The sequence below is a fragment of the Venturia canescens genome, chromosome 4 (assembly GCF_019457755.1).
Source record: "Venturia canescens isolate UGA chromosome 4, ASM1945775v1, whole genome shotgun sequence".
Classification (NCBI taxonomy): Eukaryota; Metazoa; Arthropoda; class Insecta; order Hymenoptera; family Ichneumonidae; genus Venturia; species Venturia canescens.
The window spans coordinates 12,239,584-12,262,347 of NC_057424.1; the positions used below are offsets into that span (position 1 = coordinate 12,239,584).

The 22,764-nt window shown below is 42.2% G+C and overlaps 1 protein-coding gene and 1 non-coding gene across 4 annotated transcripts in view; both read left to right on the forward strand.

The window, feature by feature from the left end:
- The window catches only part of LOC122409853 (xaa-Pro aminopeptidase ApepP-like), a 51,671-nt gene that overhangs the window by 2,232 nt on the left and 26,675 nt on the right, over positions 1-22,764 (forward strand). The window lies entirely within an intron of this gene.
- Positions 11,158-11,230, forward strand: TRNAA-AGC (transfer RNA alanine (anticodon AGC)). Its single transcript has one exon. It is a non-coding gene; the product is annotated as a tRNA-Ala (tRNA).

The window sequence follows — 22,764 nt, forward strand, 5'->3', positions numbered from 1 at the left end:
CAGAGAGTCTTTAAGGGGCTTAACGGACGGAAAAAATATGGATTATTCACTTTTTAATGAAATGAAAAAATGTTGCATTTTTTCGCACACATTTTTGATGTTTATTTGTTTTTTATTTAGTGAAAAATCTGGTGGCATTATGGATTTTAATGATCGTAATGTCTGAGATCGATTGGAAATGTTCTGGTTGAAATTTGACACTGAGGTGATCGTGATTACTCAATAAAATTGTAACGGCAAAACTGATGCTTTGTTGTGGAGAGTTTTATAAATTTGACAGCTCCGCGGGGACGTTGGAATTTGGATTTTTTCAAATCTTGCTATAAACCTTCTACAAATAATATTTATAATAAATAGGAAAAATAATTTCTCAGGTTTTTTCATTAAGTGAGCTAAACTCGTTCGAACTGTGGCTTAATTTTTGTTCCGTTAAGCAAAGTATCGCATTTGAACGTATTGCTTATGAAGTTCTTCGAGTTGAATGATTCTCATCGAATTCGGCGGCGACGTTGTTATTCTCCGAGCCAGAAAATGTTCCCTTTCACGCCGCTCGGGCAGGCAATTCGACACACGACTCTTCGCAGGCTTTTTCTTTCTCAGTTGATTATTATTTTCACGGATGTGTTTGGTGTCGCTTCCGATAGCTGTCAGGGATTGTTGTCACGTACAAAGCCTTCGTAATAAGTGTACAGCTGATAAAAGCACAACGTTTACGCAATCGACGAGGAGGGGCTTAGTGCCGTGCAGGAGAATCTGTGCGACGAGAACGCTCGTGTCATATAATCGGACAGCGATCAATCATCTCGTTAGGTGCAATAATAAAACTCATAAAGCGCGATGCACCATTGAACATTTCTTGTCCTCTCGCGCTCCTGCGCTCACGAGGTTTGCTCGGGGGCGCATTTTTAATTCGAAACAATTTTCTGGTACAAAGAGGGTCGACGACCAACGTCTGGACCAAAGTAATAAAGTTTATTCGAATGAAATGGAAAGTAGAGGGATTCAAATAAAACGTTTTTTGGCCGAGCTCCAACGCCACGTTGTTCGATCATTTCTTTTAAAGCTTCAATTCAACAAGGAAATTAGCGTGATAACAACATTTTATCACTTTATTTTCATCACCCGTTCAGCCGGCGACGCTCAACGCTCGAACACTTTTATGCTGATTTTGTTACCAACAGGAAACGAATCGATCGGAGAAAGTGGAACCGTCGATCGGACGATTTTTTCGTGGGAAATTTTGAAATCGAAGCGGTGATAAATTCTTATTTACCTGACGAGACACCGATTATTCCCCCTCGATTTTCACGCTTTCCTTTATTTTGTGACGAATTTTCATGCCGAATAGCGAATCGTGCACATGGAAAACATTTCTTTTCGTCTCGATGCGATTTCGTTGATTCGTTCAGGCCAAGTTTCAAGATTTTAGTCAATAAACTGCGAATCGGTTGCCACGTAATTAAACAATCAGCTATTTTTTTCTTTCTCAGCGCCTTATCTCGAACGGTCCTCCAAGCAATTTCATTCGCAGCGACCATATTTTATTGAAAATAATGTTCCGAGAAAACTGTTCATAAATCGTCGATGTTTAACGACTCAAAATGGAGTTCTGGAGCTCATCGGAGCGAAAATTTTTATTTTGAACCCCGAAACCTATTATTAATAACAACTTTCGAACTCAAAAGCTTTAAGGGGTCTGCCCTAATTGTAATTTTCAAAAAATCAATTTTTTTATTACATCTTCCGAAAGTACATATTTAGAAGTATCATACTAAAAATTTTAAAAACATCCGAGCAGTCTAAGTGTACTTTTGAGCGACGTTAAGTCTGAGCGCGCTGATACGCCAACCTGCCTTTCGTTTTTCTCAAAATTACGTTTCTCGACGGTGTCGTTGATAAAATCTTCGAAACTACTCAAGCGATCCTTACCAAAATTTTACCACACGTTCTTTACAGTCATAGCTGTAGCGCATAGAAATTTTCAGCGGAGCTATTTTATTTTGCAAAAAACGATGAAAAAAACGTGCTTTTTCGTAGTTTTTGGAAAAATGGCCGCCACCTTGTCATTTTTGAAAAAATCAAAAATCGTATGATCTGCGCTATAGCCTATTTACCTGTTGAATCCAAAAACATTTTTTTTCTCCGATCAACAGCGCACACACGTTTTTTTTGGACCTCTGTCTTCTCCTCCATTTGTCTGTACGAAAACTGAGTAAAATGAATATAAAAAAAATGTTTGTGAATTTCAAGAGTGTATTGTTTTAGCGTTTTTCAAAAAAATTTGTGGCAATAGTCTTCTTTGCCCGTCTAATCAGGGTAGACCCTTTAAGGAGAAACTTGAAGTCGAATTTCAGGTTGAAGAATATGAAACGAAAAAGCAGTATGAACATTGTTTTGGATTTTTCTGTTAAAATCCAAATATTTTTCGTCATGCCCTGATTCGAATTCTGAGAAGCGACGAACGAACGAAAAAATAGAAGGCCGAGTATAATTAAGAGATTCTTGAATGAAGCGGCTCGAGATGACTTTGGCTTTTCTCATAGCGCAGTTAGCGATCGCTTTTTTGCCGGCGCTATACGGCGAGATATTATTTTTGAGCTTGACCCGCGAGCGTTCTTTAGGTGCACCCACACTCGCGGGCGCTCGCGCGCGAGTTACGCGGACGACCCAATTCTTGCGGCCCACCAACCTTCTCAGGAACGTCTTTCCAGTGGGAGGCGGACAGACTCGAGTCATTGCCTCCGCCACCGCGAGCAAAACTAACCGCGGTCATCGCTGATCCGCGAGAGAGCTTTCTCCACAATCCAAACTCTCGTGGAAGCTTTGCCAACTTTTATCGACGAGCATGTGTGTAACGCCGCGAAATTCCACCTAAAAATGAGTCGCAACGCACCAGCTTTCCTATCGGAATTTTGTGCGAGAATTTTCACTGAAACTTCTCTCAACGACGACCTTCAATTTCATCTTTTTCACAGTCACCAGAGGAAACGAGATTGACTCACCACAAAGTCACAAGAAACTCGAGAATTCGGGACGGTTTTCTTCAACTTGAAAATCCGTTTGGCATTCTCGGGGTTCACAATTTGAGAACATTTTTTTTATTGAAATCGAACATGGTGGAAATAATTATCGTGGATCGTAAACGGAATTCGTTGCTGCTTAAAGCATTCATCGAAATTGGAAAAAAGAACGAAGCCGAATGGAGGATTTTTTGATATTCTTGCCCACTTTCCTTGTCCTGACGACTCGACAGTGTTGAGACAATAAATTACACGCAAAGTCAAAAGTTTGTGAGGCAAGTAAATATTTGAAACGACGCCAAATTCCATGATTCTTGATCATTAATGGAAATTGTTTCCGCGTCACTCGAAATTGCATTTTGATCTGTAAAACTGCTGAGAAAAGCTTGGAATTGGACATTATTCGACTGAGGATTCTAAAGTTTTTCATGGAGATTCGAAAAAATTGGAGTTTTTCCAACAGTTATCGTCACCCCCGAATTTGTGGTTTTTTGGAAGCTTTTTGGAATGCAAAACCTCCCAAGTTTCGCATTCCTCCGAATCGATTTCACAGTTATTATATTTGCGCGCACGATTTCGCTTCGTGAACTACAAATTTATTGATAGAGCTTGAACCGTCGCGTTGGGAAAATGATCACGCAGCTAAATATATTTTCTTGACGCCTGGCACACATGCTACCGCCGCGAAGTTAGAGATGAAAAGAAAAATATTTCAAAAGCCGGAATGGCCGTTGCTGACGGACATCTGGATCCCCCATATAGACATAAAAAATTAAATTGAGCTTACAAACGACTCGGCACGTGTAATTTTGCAACGTCCCGAAGCAAAGAACGACCCGGAGACCAATTATGCAAAAGCCGGACGAGTGGACACGCGCGTTACGAATTCTGTCATCGCTATTTTGCTGTACCAGAGGAGAATTCATCTCCCATGCACGAATTTCATGCTTGCCAAGTTCGATTGAACCGAAATGCTGGAAACGATGCTACCTGCTTAATAACTTTCCGTTAATGACATATTCACTCATTATTTCGGGCTACAATGATATTGAAATTGAAATTTCTAATGAAAAATTGAATTGTGAAAATTTTTACTTGTTCTCATTTAATTTTCAAGCCAAATTTTTCGTTTACTATTCTTCGGGCATGAATTTTGGAGTTGTTTCTCGTTCTTCAAGTTCACTATTTTTTCCTTATGATTTATCGAAAGTGTTACGAAAGATCAGAGTCCGCAGCACCGGTTTCTGCCCTCTAAAAATGAATTTCTTCAGGTTTTTATAAGAATTTGTTGCAATCAATGAATAATCAAATTTATACTACGATTTATGGGCTTTAAGGACGGGAAACAGGGCTCGAGAAACACCAACTCGAGCTCAAAGTCTATAGGTGACTCGAGGTGGTTTTCTTTTTATACTTTTTTCGTAATTCATCGACTATAAATTCTCGGGGATAAGCTAATAAGAATTCGCATCTCCGGGAGCATGAAAATTCCATTACGAACGCAAATAGATCGCTGTGGCTGGGCTATAAATAGTGTACTGAAAGGTATCGATCTAGCTTGACAAGGTTAGAAAATCGCAATCCAGCGGTCAATCTAATTTAGTCGGTATTTCAATTCTGAAAACAAAAATAATAAACAAAATAGTGTTTACTGCGAAGATCCAGCGCTGCTAACCATAACACGACTTTGAGAATCTCATTAGAATCCAATTTCCTTCTCTAATCGTACTTTTCGCGGCACAAACGAGGGAGAATGAAAAACGTGATTTTCGGAATAAAACGTAATAAATATTTCGTCAACAAATCAATCTCGAAATGGCAGATTTCGCGACAATCTTGATTTGAAAATTCCGAAAAATCGATCGTCAACGTTGGTATTCGGATCGAAGATCGGCCAGATTGAATTTTTCGAATCCAAGCGTTAAATTTAACGTGAAAATTCTTCAAGATGAAAATTCGTGCGTTTCTGCGCCGCAGTTACCAGGGAAAATTTCCTTGAAAAGAGCTCGCGCGATTGAATCAACGAATCGATTTGCGCAGTGGACAATCGTTCTTTATGTTCAACGTCACTGTGACGTGAAAAATGAATGCAACCGTAATACGTCCATGTTCGAGCTGCCGCATTCTCGATCATAGAAGAGATATCCCGTTGATTCGTGCTGCAGAAACGTGTATCATTTAATTGCAACGGTTTGAACTTCTCGCTTGTTTATTCCAGGAAAAAATGATGCCGCAATGCCTCGCCGGATGTAAATGAGCGCGGCATCAAGATTATCCATGAACCTCCATTTCTCAACGCTCCGCGTGAACAAAAAACTATGCCCGAGTCTTATTCGCAGCTATAAAACCGATTCCGAAGTGTCTTTTATCCTTCTGGCTTTCATGACGAGTTCAATTCCCGATAAACTCCGATTCAAATGCCCCAATAATCCGATTATCGAATCCCGACGCGCGAGCCTTCTGAAAAATACGAAACTTGTTCAAGTTCCCTCGAAAATCGATGTTGACGGAAGTTCAGTAATAAAAATGATTCGAGACCCGAATCGTTGGTCCCAATGTCTCCGATGACTCCGAACCTCGGATAATTAGTTACTCCCTCAGGCGTCACGAGAATCGTGTGAGTCTCGACGCGAGGATCCGCAATAAGCTAATCCCACTTGAAGAGAATCCGTCACCTCGAGAAGAATTTCACCTCAACAAGAAATGCTCGCGTTAAGACTGCGCTGAGAAAAGAAATTGGTCGTTGAACGAGAAATTTCCGACTCGACGCATCGCGACGAACGAATTGAAATATTTTGGACTCAACGTTTTCTTCGGAGTGAGCAATATTCGCTCGACCGCCGCCGAATCGAGTGTCACGAGAAATGGTAAATTGATGAGCAAAAAAAATGTAAGAATCCTCGTAATTGAACTTCGCCGCAAAACAAACAACAACGGCGAGTAGAAATTTTCATTGGTAAGCACAATACTTCGAGGCCCCAACAGCCGCTGTGGACGCTCCGGCGAGGCAAAGACTCGGGAGAAAGTCGTGTGAGAAATTTCGTCAACGCGAGTAACAGGTCGTCCGACTGAGTTGAACTATTAATATATCGAGTTCGAGGGAACTGCCTACTTCAGTTATTCGTAGCTGAGAGGGCTTCTACCGAATATACGCGGGATAAATATTCTGTGTGAAAATGCGAGTCGAGTGTCCGGAGAAATTGGGTGAGCGTGTGCCGGACGTCGCTCCCACGGGGGCTCGCTATCGCGGCTGCAAATACGCGCTGCTTCTTCGACGTCGATATTTTCGTGTCCTCGGGGATCGGAGCCGATTATTCCGAGACGAAAACGGTGCAGAATCGTCGGGACTAGAAACCTTCCGAGCTCGTGCTCGAGCATCGACGTGAAATTCCGAAGAAAACTTTCAAAAAGTCGGTTTTCCTCGACCAGATGAACACGAGTTTAGACAAACTTCGAACGAAGCCAGCGGCCGCTTATGCTAATGATTCGCGTCCCTCGAGAAAGGCCTCGACACACACTCGAGAGCCAAAGCTTTCCCAAACGAATTCAGTATTTACTGCGGGAGTCTCATTAACCTTGCCCATTTGCATTCGTAATTTAAGTAAATATCCTCGAATGTGTATCGTTACGAATGCATGTATGGTAAAAGCTCCGGCCATAAAGAAGAGTCCTGATGAGAGTGATGGGCCGGGATCGTAATTTCAACGGTGTCGCCCCGGGTGGACATTGAGATAGCTCAGGCATCTTTGCACACAACAAAGTACAGAGACGATGATACCGATCGGTGCCTCGAGAATAACCCACACCGAGACTCGTTTTCGGTCTTCTCGTCCCTGTTTCTCTCTCTCTCTCTCTCGCTCTCTCGGTCGAAGTCGAGTCTTTGTAGAAAGGGAAGTATTCGAAGCAGGAAACGCTCGTGTGCAATTGAGTCATGATGCGGTGGTTGATTGCGGATAATTGAAAAGAAATATCGGCTTGAGAGGTCTGAGAACGTTCACTTATTCAATGTGTCTCTTTGCGATTAGTTTGAAATTCCAATGAAAACATCTCGATTATTCTGCAGCTTGGAGGATTTCAATCTTATAGAAAAATGGATAAAAACGTCCACCGCAGTGCGAAACCACTGCAATTTTCAAGTCTGTCGTAAGAGCCGAATGATTTTTTGGTAACGGGATCTCATCGTGGGTTGGAATATTAAAATACGTCGGTGAAATACCGAAAGCCGAGCGGTCCGTGCACGGCTCCAATTGCATTTCAACAACGTCCGGATTCCGGAGATGCCGCACAAACTCATATAAATCCGCCACATCTCTCTCGGTTGCGGCGACGAAACGGATTGAAATTGCATAATCTGTGCGACCGATGTCGCACTCGATACTCCATATCGAGTGCTGGACTACGCCAATTGTTTATAATCTCAAAATGCCTTCACAAACTTCTGCTGTGTCGTTTGAAGTGTCAGAAAAATTTGCGAATAATTTCAAATTTTTTAACTGCTCAATTTTACACACGCCAATTATGGCCAATTTTTATGACTCAATTTTTTTATGACGCCAATTTTTTGTCAAATCAGTGTGTACACACCGTCCTGGTCACCCTGATTTTATCAGTTTTTTATTGTTAAAACGACGTTCCGAGCATTTGTAATTTTGTCTACTGTCGTTGAAAAACGTAGCTGGATCGAAATATTTATTTTCATTCATCCCCATGAAATATCGAGTATTTTATATATAAAAATAAAAAAATTTTCATAAAAAAGATAAAATATGAAGAATAATTTTTCCACGATAAAACTCGTCTCAAAAATAGTTGAATTATGGTCACAGTTTCTTAGAGGATTTTTTGAAAAAAATTGAATATGTTGCTCCCATTGGAATCGACATTTTTTTGCTTCGCGCTGAAGAACAGTCGAGATCGATCTATTTTCACGTGCTTTTCTTTCCTAAAGTTACAAGGGTGAAAAAAAATCAGGAGCTTTTTCTTCAAAAACAAAACACTGAGTATACTTACTGATTTTTCATCACGTCAATTTTCTTGTGTTTTGTAGACAGGAAAAACAAGAACCTCACAAATTTTCAGCCTTCTAAAAAGGTCCCTCTCATTGAAATTGGGGTGGTTTACTTGATATGGAATACCCCAGGAATGAATCGAGGTGGTTTTATAGGCAAAAATGGAATTACGTGAAGGAACGCTTTTCGTGCGGGGTTGCGTTGAGCTTCGCACATTCTCAATCCGCGTTCGCATCAGCGACGTCGTCTCAATTATGCAAAAAGTCTTCCTGCCCGAATAATTAGGTTTCTGCTCATATTTCCTCGTTAGCGAATCGCCTCGAACGCGCGGTTCGTCACTATTTTTGCACGTGAAGGAATTTAAAGCGAGATCGAATCTCGATTGCTCCCTTTGAAATCGACGACGAACATCGTCTTCGTTCCACCAAAGACAAATGCTTAGCCGTGTTGAGGCGTACTCCGAGATATTGGAAAATGGGAGCGAATTGCGATCAGGACCACAGCGAGAGGAGGAGTGAGTTGCCAGTTCGCCCGATCTCGATCTCTCGCTCGTAAATTCCCCTATTTAGAGTAGTAAGTTCCTGGGAAGCGTGAGCAAGATTTGTGAACCTGTTAGATTCAGGGCATTATTTCGAAAGAATTGTCTCGTCGCTTCGACCCGCCCGATCGCACTCCCATAATTTGCTCGGTCAATCGCAGTTTCTTTCAAATCAAATGAAACTATTTTCTCCATAGAATGATGAATAAAATGATGCTGCGTCAAACAGCGACGAGTCTCGAAATGCCTCTGCTCCAAAGTCCCCGAAGTTTTTTCAATCGTGACTTCCCTCGCTTTCCGGAGGCCCGCCCAACTTTTATGTTAATGAGTGATAAATTATCGGAAAAGAGGGCAGCCCGGATAGCAGGTTAGTATGACGTGACGGAGGTTGACAGAACGCGTCGCTCCGCTGTCTCCGTCTTCGTCTTCTCGTTCCCACCCTCCAACACTCCCACACACTCTCGCACATTCTCTCCGACAGCCTTATCCCATGTGAGCGCGGGATGAGTGAGCACACCTGCATTCGCAATCCGAATGCATCCGAGTTTGAACGTAAAATGAAACGACGCTTGTAAGCCGTTCCGCCGGAGGTCAACGCGCGACTATGGAGCTTCTTGTTTTACGATGTCGATGCTTCTTGTTCCTTTGAGTCTTACTCCCATATTGCTCAGATAAACACGAGCTCCGGGTAATGTTGTTCCACGAAGAGCGATCGGTGCGCGCACCGAGTGCACGAGAACGGAGTCCACTCTTCGGGAGGATCGCCTGCGTTCCTAATCGCGAATGCCGTAAACTTCCCTCAGGGCTTCCATCGTGTCCGTACAGACTCGCGTGCATCCAATATGTGCAATTGGCAATTGATATCTGGTCGCAAGCGATACGTTTTTATCGGAGCTTTCGCGAGCCGAATCGATGTCGATTTCTACTTAAATATTTTGCCGTTTCAAATCGACAGTTAAGGAGTTTCGGTACAGGCGATACAATGTTGCCATGCTAAACCATGCTAAAAGCATAAAAAATTTCAAAAAGTTCATAATTTTATCAAATTTGGTGAACATATTCTTTAGTGCCAAATTTGACAATACAAATTTTTTAAGATTTTTCTTCTACACAGTTATCGAGTAATTGATCACTAAAGTTGACGTGTATAAGCATAGCGTTTCCATATATATAGGTATACATTCCGGGCATAAGAAATCTGCTTTAATGCGTAATTACTCGATAACTAAGTAGAAGAAAATTTTGAAAAAATTTGTGTTTTCGCACTTGATGTTGAAGAACATTATCACCAAATTTGATCAATTTCTTAATATTTAGACTTTTGTACCGAAACTCCTTAAGGAATGGGGAATTCCAACTTTGAGAGTTGAAATTTGGAATTGTTGGGGGGGGGGGGGGGGGGGTGAAATTAGCGGGGCCGAAACAGCCCGAATAATTGCCATCCCCAATTTCTCCTTTTGGTCAAGACGTTCAAGCTTCTCCGCCACTACGAAACTTTGTTTCCTCCAATTTTTCATTTCGACCTCACATTTTGTTCGGTATCGTACTCATACTTTTTCGGACTCGATTCAACGAACGTTGTCAGAGTGATCAGGGAGCAGGGTGAGCAGTGGAAACGCGGACCGTCGAAATATTCCAGCAGGACTTCGTTAGTGCTGACTGTGAAACGAAACTTTGTTGAAACGTTCAAAGTTTAGTTACCCCTCGACGATGAAACTGTGAATACGTCCTACGAGAGATTTCGGCGGGCCAACAAAATCTGGATTTGGGGAGAGCTTGCGGTGATCGAAACATTGACGAATTTTTCAACAAAAGTCAGTACACTCTGCGCTCTAATGAAGCGATTTATTGAAACGCGAAGAGCCTCGAACGAGCGCGGTACGAGAACAAATTTTTTTACAAAATTGCTTTATTCCACTGAGCATTCGTATTCAGAGGATTGTGAGCACGTAAATTCGAAAGGATTGCACGATTGATGCGAGCTCTATTTAGCGCGAAAAATCCGGATTTATAATCGAATCAATCGCACATTTGTGGTAAAAACATTCGTGTAGGTTTGCCAATAATACATATGCATGTTGGGCGCGGTAACGATGATACATAAATGTGCCGATGGGCCCCCTTGCGGTATTGGAAACGTATTAGCAACGAATAGTTCACCGCACTGTTCGACGATGTGTTGCTGCGCGCAGTGCTCGCGCCACGATTTTCACGTTTCTCTTCCTCTTTCAGTGCGGATCGTCCATTCCGCCGAATATGTACAGCACCCGAGAGAATAAACGATGCATGAACTTGCATATATTCCGGAATATCGAATGACAACAGTAGTAACAGGGAGAATATTCCGTCCTACAAAGCGTTAAAGCCCCGAAGCCGTTAATTCGGAATTGTTAGAGAAAAAATCATTTTTCAATGCTTACCGATTAATGCTTCATTCAGGAATGAGCCTTTGCGATGAGAGAGAACTTTGAAGAGCAGCGAACATTATCCGAGCGGGTGTAAAATGGAGTTTCGGAGTAGAACGAAAACAGAATTGTGCCAAATTTTGGTTAAACATTCTGACGACAGGCAGTTCAACTTCGCACTCACGGGGGGCGTAGCTCAGATGGTAGAGCGCTCGCTTAGCATGCGAGAGGTACCGGGATCGATACCCGGCGCCTCCAATTTTTATGGGTTTTCTTTTTTCATAGTCGACAACCGTCGAATCTCCAACGTTTCGTTTTTCAACGTATCGAATTTCAACGGCCATTGTTTCTGTCGTACGTGAGTGAAACAAATAGTAATCGATGCGTTTCAGCGATTCATCAAAAAATTCAGATCTCCGTTGCTCTCGATTTTTCGCCTTCTTCAAAGATTCTATTCAGGGGTCTTGCACCGAATGGGCGTTGTGCCTGCACGGAAAAAGTGGGCATTACGTCGATTTCTCGCCCGTTTCATTCTCTCGTATTTGCTCATGCAGCATCGTATCGAATCACGCAATCCATCAGTGCCATTATATTCACACGTGATTTCGAGTTACTCCAGATTTTGCTCCAATATTTCGAGCACTACCTCCAAACCTATTTAATATTCACGATATCAAATTCGCTGTGTACGTTAATAATAAATTCGCTGTGTAATATAACAAAATTCGACGGAAACAAACCGAAACTCGCAGAAGCAGAGTCCGCAGATTGATCATAATTTCGCTGAAATTCAAATATTTTTCGTCAGAAATTCATGTATTATGATATTCGTTGCACCAATAATTCTCAAATAATTACCCAGTTTTCGATCATAATTATTTCGTTTCGCCCCACAAGATTTATTTCAACGAATTATTTGGATTTTTTAATTACGCGCTGATCAAGAACGGACCTTTACGAAGGACGGATTTGGTCGAAGTATCGACCACTATGGTTGGGTCGGGCACTCCACTTGAAAAATCCATCGACATTGTGCACAAATTTAGTGTGAAAAAGGTCGATTTAAATGTAAAAATCCTCGTCCTTAAAAGATTGAGGGGGAAGATCTGGGCTGGATTTGAGGTTCGTGATTTACGAGTGATTTAACGAAACGATCGAATGTTCGGCAATAAATTTGCTCGGGTGTCATGGTGGCCATCTTTTGACGATTCGTCGCCTCGAGAACGGAAGAGCAGTTGACTCGACTCCTCGGTGAGCTTGCCTCGAGTTAAATCGAGAGAAGTGGAGCTAAATGGCATACGAAAAAGCCACGAAACGAGAAATTTCATTGGACTCGTTTATGTTTGCATGGAATTTCTCGCAGCGTCTGCCACGGAATCTTCTCAGCTCTGTGAATGGGATCCGGAAAAAAGCAGTGATTATGCAGAAACTTCGGGTCGAGTGAAAATGTTGGAATAGAAAGCCCAGAAACGTGAGTGGAGAGTGTGTGCCGAACGAGTCGAGAGCCACGAGAGGCTTGCAGTGGCCCAGAGCTTCGAAGTCTGAGTATTCAAGCGAGCGAGAGAATCGGATAGGCAAACAGTTGAGGAGAAAAACAGGGAAGAGAGACCTAGAAATAGAGAGAGGAGCAAGAGAAAGGGAGACAGAGCGAGGGAGGGAGAAAGAGCATTCTCCTAAGCTCGCTTAGTTCAACTCGCCACCTCCTCGACTCTCATGCTTCCCGGTTGTTCCTAAGCCGTGGTTTACTAACAACGCCACGAATCACCACTGTATGGGATAGCGGTCGAGGCGCGCGCTCTCTCCCTCTTTCCAAACTCACTTTTTCATTTCGCCACCAATGTTTCGCTGCACTCTTAATTTTTCCTTCGTCGAAGTACGCTCCGCACTATTTCGTGGAGGAGCATCGAGCTCCACGTACGAGTATGCACTTGTGTTTGCTGCACTCGTCCGAACCCGAATCCTCTTTCGTGGATTTAAGGTTTACAGATATCGCTCGACTCCCAGCCGACACTTCCTTGATCCCCTCTCGCCCTAATCCAACTCGAGAATCACCTAATCCGCGCGATACCCAAACGCGTTCGCATCTCCCTCATCATCCGCTGTTCGCTCAGGTGATTAGGGAGGAACGCGTCGCCGTTTCACTCTACAAAAGCTGTACACAGCCGATGAGGAAGTCGGAGGCAAAGCGAGACACTCGCAGGGCGATAAACATTAGCGCAGGACTCAGTAAAAGTTTTTCTTCGTTGCTTCGACACATTTGGACGTACCGGCACCGGCTGCGACTTCGTTGTTTATTGAAAATCCATCAAAATCGGTGAAGAACGCGGCAAAGCCAATTGTAAGTGCCGCACGATGTCTTTTCACAATTGAAAGAGAAAATCTGTTTTTCCAAACGGTTTATAAGCCGTTTTAATGTTTCCAGATATCGATGGACCATTTTGCCCCAGCGTGTACGTTGCGAAAGTTGTACGCTCTCGTGCCCTCCTGCACTCTTGATTATTCTGGTGGATATCCTTAAGACGCCCAACAAAAGTTGTCCAGGAAGCGGCTCCAGGTTTCACTAGAAATAACAAAACATACGGCGAGCTCAGTTTCTTCAGGGCTTTTTTACTTTCGACAACGCAAACGAAGAATTTGCAGAAAAAAACTGCCCCTTTGGCTCCCGAGCTATCGAAGCAACGAAAACCTTTCGTTTCGCCGCTCAGACACGAGAAAAATGAAGAAATTTTAAGTCCCAGGTAAACCCTCGCTTGGGATCCGGCTATCAGCATCAACTTTCGCTAACTTCTTACTCCTGAAATCCTGGTCCTCACCCTCGTCTAGGTTCTCAGCGCCATTGTCCAGGGCCGGTCAAGCGTTCCAGCCTCCAGGCTCGCAAGTTTTTTTTCACGCTCCCCTGAACTCTTATTTCCGACTGTCAGACTGTAAAACCGAACGTGTCGCTATTACGAAGCAATCGTGCAGCTTCTCCATCTCATTTTCAAATGCAGCTGCTACCAAAATTTGTGAAAAAATTCATTTTCATAGTGCTCCATTAATTATGAAGGTTGATGATGTTTTTGAATACTTCGCATGTGATTTTGTGTACTGAACAACCTAACAAAAATGTAAAAACCGTCTAAAAACTGTCAAATCAAGTTTAAAAACTAGCAATTTTCCGATCTGAAAATCCTGACCAAACTAATTTTTATGCTTTCGAATATAATCATGTTCATTGAAATCTCACTTTTTGTTCCCCGTTATACACGAAGCGAACAATTTTTACTGCGCCCTTCCACATCTCCGTTTTCTCAAAGTTCCCGATTCAATTATTTGCCACTCGTGATAACAATTTGGCTGAAGCTCCCTCCTCCTCCCCAAACCGAGAATCGAGTTTTTCAGAATCTTTTCCAATGACGTTCAGCAGTCCCAAACTCTTGATCCCTACCGTAATTTCTGTGTCGTTGATTCGAGTATCAAAATCGAATGGAATTGAATTGGACTTGAAAGAAAATTCTTGCCTCTTTCTCTGCAAACATAAAGTCCATCGATGTTCATTACAAAACTTCATTGAATCGCAATTAATGATGAATTTTTGAAAAGCTTGAGGATTGAAAAAGGCCCTTAATCGATGCTATTTGGCTCGTGCGTAGAATCGACTCACAATTTTGTTGATATCCCTGCTGAGAACTCCCCAGCAGGGGGAGTTCTCAGCAGGGATATCTCGTCGACGAGGGCGTAATAGCGAAGGTTTCCACCCCTCGCCGTCATGCTGTGAGACTCCGTGAGCAACGTCTAAGCATTGACCCCTATCGTGTTCGTGTTCTCCTGTTGCCCAGCATGTTTTTTCTTTGTTCGACGATTCGTTTGAAGGCGTCTCTAGCTCAGACACGAGAATATCGACGTCAGCGTAATCGTCTTTCTCGTCTTTGTTGTCGTCACGAGCTGCGGGTGTAACAAGAAAGCACAATGGCGAAGGGTATATTCCGCGTGCGATCGAAAAAATAGCGGGAAACGTGCGATAATCTCGGAGGGAGTTTATGCGGGTGGGCGGACCGTTCGTCTCACTATTTCTTCATCAAACATCGCGGTCTCGTTGATCATTAAATTCTTACTGATTATATAATTTTATAAAAAATTAGGAATCAAGGTTGATGAGAAATCCGCAGCCACCCACGCGCAGGCTCGCGGAAGACTCGGATAATGATGGAAACGGATGAGAACTCTTGAAACAGTCACCGATTCGCTCTAATAGATTAATTGGTGGCAATTTGGTATGATTCTCGATAATCATCAATGAAAACGAACGAGTAAAGTTCAGTGTAGGACCAGTACGATTCTGGTGCTTGATCTCTTCGTCGGAGATTATTGTCGAACTTTTTTGTGGATCAAAAGACTTGAAGGGAACTCTCGTTCAATTTACTCGCATATTTTTACCTTTTTTGAGCCCTTGATAAAGGGGAAGGATTTTGTGGAGGAATGGAAACCGGCAGGAGAATCGAAATCGAATGTTTCTCGTGCTCGAATTTTGAGTTTCGACGAAAAATCGAGGAAAAAGATAGAAAACATGATTGTGGAGACAAATACGAAGTTTCTTTCATCGTTTGGCATGTTTCAGTAGCTCGAGAAATGGCACATTTAATCCGGATCATATGTTTGATTCCCCAAAATAAAAGAACGAGCATTTTCAGACTTGTCATTTCAGACAAACAATTGGGTTGTATCCAAACCCAATAATTTTTCAAGTCACTGAATATATTTGCAAATCAAAACCCTGCTTCAACTTTTCCCACAGATAAGATAAATCGCTTAAGGTAACTCCTGTACTGCATGCTAGTCAAATGAGTGCTAAATTTTCAAAACGCTTTTAGACCACGTTCAACGTACCGATTAAACTTATCGTTAGCAGATATGTATTCAAGCATATTTTATTAACGTGAAAAAATATTTAAAATCATAGTTTTGCAAAACTATCAACTGATAGATGCAAATTTCCATGATGACACATTTTCACAGATATTTTTCAAATAATCATCTGTATTTTCTAACCGATTTTATTGCACCAAGTCTCGTTTTGTTCCTCAACTGATCCTCTACGAATTCACCACGTAGATTTTCCTTTAAACTCATTCCTTCAGAAATTATGAATGAAAAAGTTTTTTCATTTAATAAACAATTAGCTGCAACAGTGAAACGATCAAGTTAAAAAAAAAAAACAACTACATGGTGGATTCATAGAGGACCGGTTGACGAACAAAATGAGACTTGTTGCAATAAAATCGATGAAAAAACACAGACAATTCTTTGAAAAATACCAGTGAAAATGTGTCAGCGTGGAAATTTGCATTTATCAGTTGATGCTTTTGCAAAATATTTTCACATGTCAATAAGATGTGCTGTAATACAAATTCACTATCAATACATTTAATCGGTACGTTAAACTTGGCCTAAAAGCTTTTTGAAAATTTCGCACTTTAAAAGTAAAAAAGTATTGTCGCAATATTTGAAATCCTTTGAAATTCAGGGTTTCAACAAAATTTCGTTTCCAGTACAGTATATTAGCGATAAAATGGGTTGGAGCTCAGTGCTAAGGCGAACAGCTGCGTCTGCCAAAATGCCCGTACGAGAACATCATCACGTGCACGGCGTTGCCGCGCGTACTGTGCGTTTCACTTGCGTATGCACATTTGTGATGCGGAGAATCGCAGTGAGAGCGTGTCATCATGCATCCCTAATAGTGCGTGCGTGGACAAGACGACGCACGGTGCGTGACACACGCCAGAAAAGCATGACCGGACGGTTCCGTCGATCCCTAATTCATCGTAATTTTCCTTCCGTGAAAAATTTATTCGTAGTCTGCACTCTTTCAGGTGGCAAAACAAGTGTCTTGCAGCGATTAACGCAACGCCATTTTATCCATTCGCTCAACCCATCAGATACCTTTTGCTTTTGAATTTCTCATTGTTGAATTACTCAAAACGGGACGAACAATTGCAGCCAAATTTCATCACCGCGATCATAGAAAAATACAATAACGGTGCATGAGCGAGAAAACACCGAAATTGGGGATTCCAACGGAAGATGAAGGGATCGACGCTGCAAGAAAATGTGGCGGGAAGATTTTCAACGTTGTGTTTCATGCGTTCCGTGCATACTTGGACCGCATCCAGGCATCGATTTGCTCCTGAAAGGAGATAAGAGTACCAGTCGAGAGAGCGAGATTTAAGTGCAAAGGGAGAAGGCGGAAAAGACAATGGGAAAGACAGAGAGAGGGAAGAAAAATGGAGACACGCAAAAAAAGAGGACACGAAGCGAACTCGCTCTCCGTGTACACCGCTTCCACCTTTGTAAGCTGTATAAACACACGGCCATATGTGAGTGCGTCCTGGATCATGCTATCCCGATAGGGGACGTCACTCTGAGAGTGCGTATGGGACGAAAATGTATGCGAGGCTCGAGTCAGTGGCACATTCAAGCTGTTGGCTGAGCTCACGCGATTTTCAATTTGCATTTTAATCAAGCGATTGAATTCAACGGATTGATCGTCAAAACAGTTGCATGAGCTCGTTGCAATCGACGAAAAGTAGCCCGAAGAAAACTCTCGCACGAGTCCGACGACTCTGCGGTTTACTTTTGTGGAAAAACAGTTGATCAAAAACAACATATTTTTTCTCGTTTTTTCGAGAAAATAAAGCTTTTCTGAATCTCAAACCATTTTACTTTTGAAACACTCTCTTTGAATAAAAAAACTTATTTTAACGAAGATAAATTAAACGGAGAATAAACAATGACTGAGTGGACGAAAAATTGAAACTTATTGCAACGACTTCTTCTCAAGATCCGATTTTCCTTTTCTACCTAAAGTACGATTCCCTCCGAGTCTAACACTTCCGGTAATAAAAATTGAATGGTTTCTATTGCCGACTGATGCACATTGTCCCGTCCACTTTACCTGACGATTTGAACGACGAATAAAATGTGTACGCGAGCGCGTGTGTCGTTGATCGATCCGCGAGTGTGTTCGGGTACGGTGTGCCCCCTACCGCTTAATATTCGCACGTTTATCCGCCGCCGCGTCTCTCGTTACGGGATCCCCTGAAGCTCGCAAACACCCCCTGAAGAGGATGTTTTCTTGGTAACTCACCGCATTGCCCTTTACACCCTTTATTCTCCATTTGCCATAAAATAAGGGAGGAAAGGGCCTCTTACGCGAGTAGTTGTGAACCCTCTCATCGGATGTATATTGTTATTGTTAGCAAACATTGTTACAACAACGGCCTGGAAAGTGCAGTTTAGAGAAATCGCGATTGCAGTAAAATTTGCAAATTTGCAACCGAAGTCCGCCATTTTAGTTCCCTTGCGCACATACAACTGTGTCGATGAGCATCCGCATCGAGGAAACTCTCCGTCGATGCATCCCCGACTCTAACTTTGTACGAATTGTACTTGAAACGGCTCAAGGAAGTTCGCGCGAATCTAATGAAAATCGAATATTCCAACTTTAAGAGTTGAAATTTGGAATTATGCTAGAAATATACAACGTGCATCTATTCCCCCGAATTATTTTAGGATCTGTCTATATTTTAGGAAAAAGAAAAACACTTGTTTGAGGTTAACGAGTAACAACGACACAAACGTTGGAAGGTTTGACAACACCATGAGCCAGCTGGTTTAAAATATAGGCATATGAATGGGAAATGGCTGTTGTCACATTTTGCTTGAGGATTTAACTACGAAAGTATTTAAACCGCTGTCATTATGTTAAAAATTGATCAATATCAAAAAATAAGTTACACATAATTTTAATAATTGCGAGAATAAATTTTAATCGTTTCTTTGATCATCAAAAGAGTAAAAAGTTCAGCTGCTTTTTTGAATCAAACTTCCTTAAACGTTTTCATACGAACGTTCAACTGTTCGTAAATCGTGATCAGCCACCGATCGGGCTGACATTTTCAATGATTTTCAAACATGAGGCTTTTTCAAAGGGCTTTTCCAAAATCAATTATTCTTGGTTAAAACTCATCAGTGTGGATTCGAACTGAAGAAACGTTCCACATCCGCTATTGATGAGCGTGAACATTCCTGAGATCCCATCGCCCATTCTTGATTCATTTGAGTGTCACATAATAGGCCAAAAACCTCGAAGATCAGTTGCGTGCGAGCACAATAATCAAAAGTAACATCTCTCGATGCATACGTCGCTTCAAAAGAATGCAGTTCAAGCTCTCGTTTCGGCTGCCGCTGTACCTTCAGCCTCAAGGGTTTTCCTCAACCTCAGAATACGACTAGAAACCAACGAGCCAAGAGCACTTCGAGCCATTAAAAAAAGAGCGAAGAAGCGACGCACGTCGCCCAGAAGATTTTGAGTTCCCCTCATTGCACGCAATTCCCCTCATTACGATCACGCGATTTCATTTGAATTCCACGCACTTTTCAAAGCTGCTCAAACCCTCCATAAAATAATAAAAAACAAATAAAAAAAAAAGTGTTGATAGAAAAAGATCTTTCTGGCCCCTCAAAGAGGGCAGCTCTCAGATCCGGTTAGACAGCCATATTTCGTACACGATTTTCATGCGCCCCAGCTATATCCACCACGTGCGGCTGATTTCGCCGGTATCGCACAACGATACGACACCCACGCCGCGACCTCCTGAACGTCATGTGACCCTGCTGAAAATTCTCGTTCTCTATTGTTCCACCCTAATTAATGCTGTTCCAGAGGCAAAAAAAATCATTTATACATACATGTACCCATGCATTACGCATATACGTATGAACATAGCTTAACATTTGTTCAAATATATTTAACACACGGAGACGTTTAGGTGTATATAGAGATTGAACTGGCATGCAACTCTCTCGTGGATACTCCTACGGTTCATGTGTCCCTGTTATGTTTCGCTGTCACTTATCCAATATCTGTAAACAAAAAATGGCCATTGTTGACTGTTAAGAGCTGAAACGTGTCCAGACTTTTACTACCGAGCCCCATGGGGCAATGGATTGCTGGGTAAATGGATGAAATATTGAGGCTGCGAAAAGGGCGCGGTTCCATTCGCTCCGTACAGCGAACGGTCCCGGTTGAGCCTTTCTAGTTGTGAGTCTCTCCTCGCTGAATGTACAAGGAGTCTCAAAACTCGGAATCTAGTCGTGATTCCGTGGAGTTATTACCAGGGAAAAAAATATCGAATTTTTACAGTTTTTGGAATTTTATCGACTCTGGAAAACACCCTGTTTCACTCAGGCAATAAAATTTTCTATTATTTATCATCGTCCACCGTGCTTTTGCAGAGTTTCCATTGTCAGCGGGGATTTTGACTTCGCGGTGGTAAAATCGCTTAATTAAGAATATCAGTGACAGTTACGAATGATGATTTTCGCATCGTTTGTTCAGTGGATTCGAACTCAGCTGCTAGTCGCATCGAAAGTTTCGTTACTGAGGTTGTTTTCAGGATCCACGAAATGAAAATTTGAAATTTGTTTTGGCTTCAATGGCTTCTTGAACTTTTGATATACATAAGAAAACTCCAAAATTTATTATCAAATACTTAAATGGTATGATTCGAACCAAATATTTCTCCTCGACTCGATTCCCCCTCTCCAAGTTTCGCACAGTCGATCTTTGCAATTTGCATCATCAGGGACCGAACGATCGAACGAACCGGAGTTGAAAGCGACTATTCGAAACAAAAATAAAAAGATAAGTTTTATGGTTTTTTTAAAATTATGTTGTGAATGATATAAATAAGTAAACAAATGACTGAATTTTGTTCGATCTTTAAAATTATTATCGTTAATTTCTCAAAGTAAAGTAGAATTCTTACAAGTTTAAATCTTGAAATCTTGTCATTTTATTGGCAACATTTGGAAAATCGTCGACGCGATTCTTCCCCTGAAATCCTGCAATAAAAAAGACTCCACGAGGCCTAAAAGTGTCAATCTAGCTATTCTGAATAGTCATCAATTCGTTTTTTGCGTTTATTCATCCGTAGCAAAAGTTTATAGCGAATTTATCAGTCGCTGCACAATAGTAAATCATGCCTTGGCGGGGTGACACGGGCCCTCAAAAATGACCAAATGACTCGTCTCGACAACGGAGTCTGACGGAAGAACATAGGAAAATGTAGATCTCCACCTTTTGCGGCAAAAGTACTGGTTCATGTTATTTTTTTTCAATACAAAATGTCGCACGATGTAACAGGTTGGTATGTCGGGAAAGTCTGCTTTTCTCCTTCCAATCTTGTTTCGTGTCGTGTTTACGTTGATGCGCAGTTGTACACAACGCGGTCGTATCGATGTGGAATCTAGAAATTTGATAAAACGCCTTAAATGAACGAAAAAATCTTCGGAGCCATGGACGAATTTTCTCATTGAAAAGAATGAAAAGGAATGAACACGAAACGTTTTCGAGTTAAGCTAAATCATTCCTAGAAAGACAGAATCAAAACTTGTGAAATTCTGAAAACTCGTTCGAACGGAACTGGTTGAAAAAAACCATTTTTTGTTTAATTTCCAAGGCACTTTCTAGAGAGCCGAAAAACAAGGATGACAAACGTTGGAAATAGTAATTTTAGTGCTGCGCATAACTCCGCCGGAATTTCGACAGCATTTTTGGGATCAGGCTCCAGGGAAGAGCATCGAAGAATTCCTGGCACGAGTGGGGCAGAGTGTGGCCCGAAGTGCGAATCACTCGAAGGCAGAGCCGCGTTTTTCGCGTGTGTCGTAGTTGTGGTCTCCTCCGCTTTATGTTTTCCTGGACAATGGCAAACTGATCAGGTTCCTGCTCGCAGCTGCTTGCGGAACTCGAGATTACTGTAAGCCACGTAAGAAGCAGCGAAGACGATTTACCCTTTGTCGCAGCCCGAGTCTCCGTTCCCAAAGTTTTTTATGCCAATTTCCATGCCACGGGATTAGCCCAAATTTGAAAAAAGTTTGGTTTCTTGCACGAAGGATTTTTTGAAACGATGCGACGAAATTCTACGATCCTCTGGCTCCCACTACTTTTTAAAGCCACGGCCAGATAATCATCTGCAATTTCGAGATATACGTTGACACACTAAAATGTGTAACTGTGGCGGACTTGTGCTCTCCTGATCCGCCTCCGTCGGCTCCATTCTAACCCATAACTCTTCAGAGTTTAATAGCTTCGGTGCTCGCGCCAGAATTCGGAACTGGTTTGACTTCTGTTAAGTGTCTATTGTTGTTGTCCCGCGTTATTCTCTCCCGTGAATCACACGCACGGACTCTTCCATTTTACGATACTCGCTTGCGCACCCTCCTGGCTCCCTTGCACCTGCCTCTCCATGTCCCATTTGTGCATGCACTCGCACACATCTTTCATCATTTCTATAAGTGTGTGTGTGTGTGTGTACGAATAAATACTTGCACGAGTGTACATCGAGATACGAACTCTTGGGGATTCGGGGATTCATTGTGCCAGCGATGAATTAGCGACGAGCTTCCCTCGCCGTGCTGATACTCCTCTAATATCGTTCGACCAGGTACGCGCCACCTCTTCGAAGTTCTTTTATCTTCATTGACGAGTATGCTCGCGCTAAGGTACGATCGAAAGAAAACTATCGTCGCGGTCCGCTCACTCTCAACGAGGGATTCAAACCACATGGAACTCGCTCGATTTTTCAGCAAGAAACGGACTCGGCGGGTTTCGTCTTTATAAATGAAAAAGAGTTGAAAAACGTTGGTCTATCATATGATCGATTATTCATGATTTTGTAGTTGACCGCGCGCAAAATTTCGTTTTCCGATGCTTCTTCGCAGAAGCGTGGACCGAATTGCTCGAGCATTTTCGA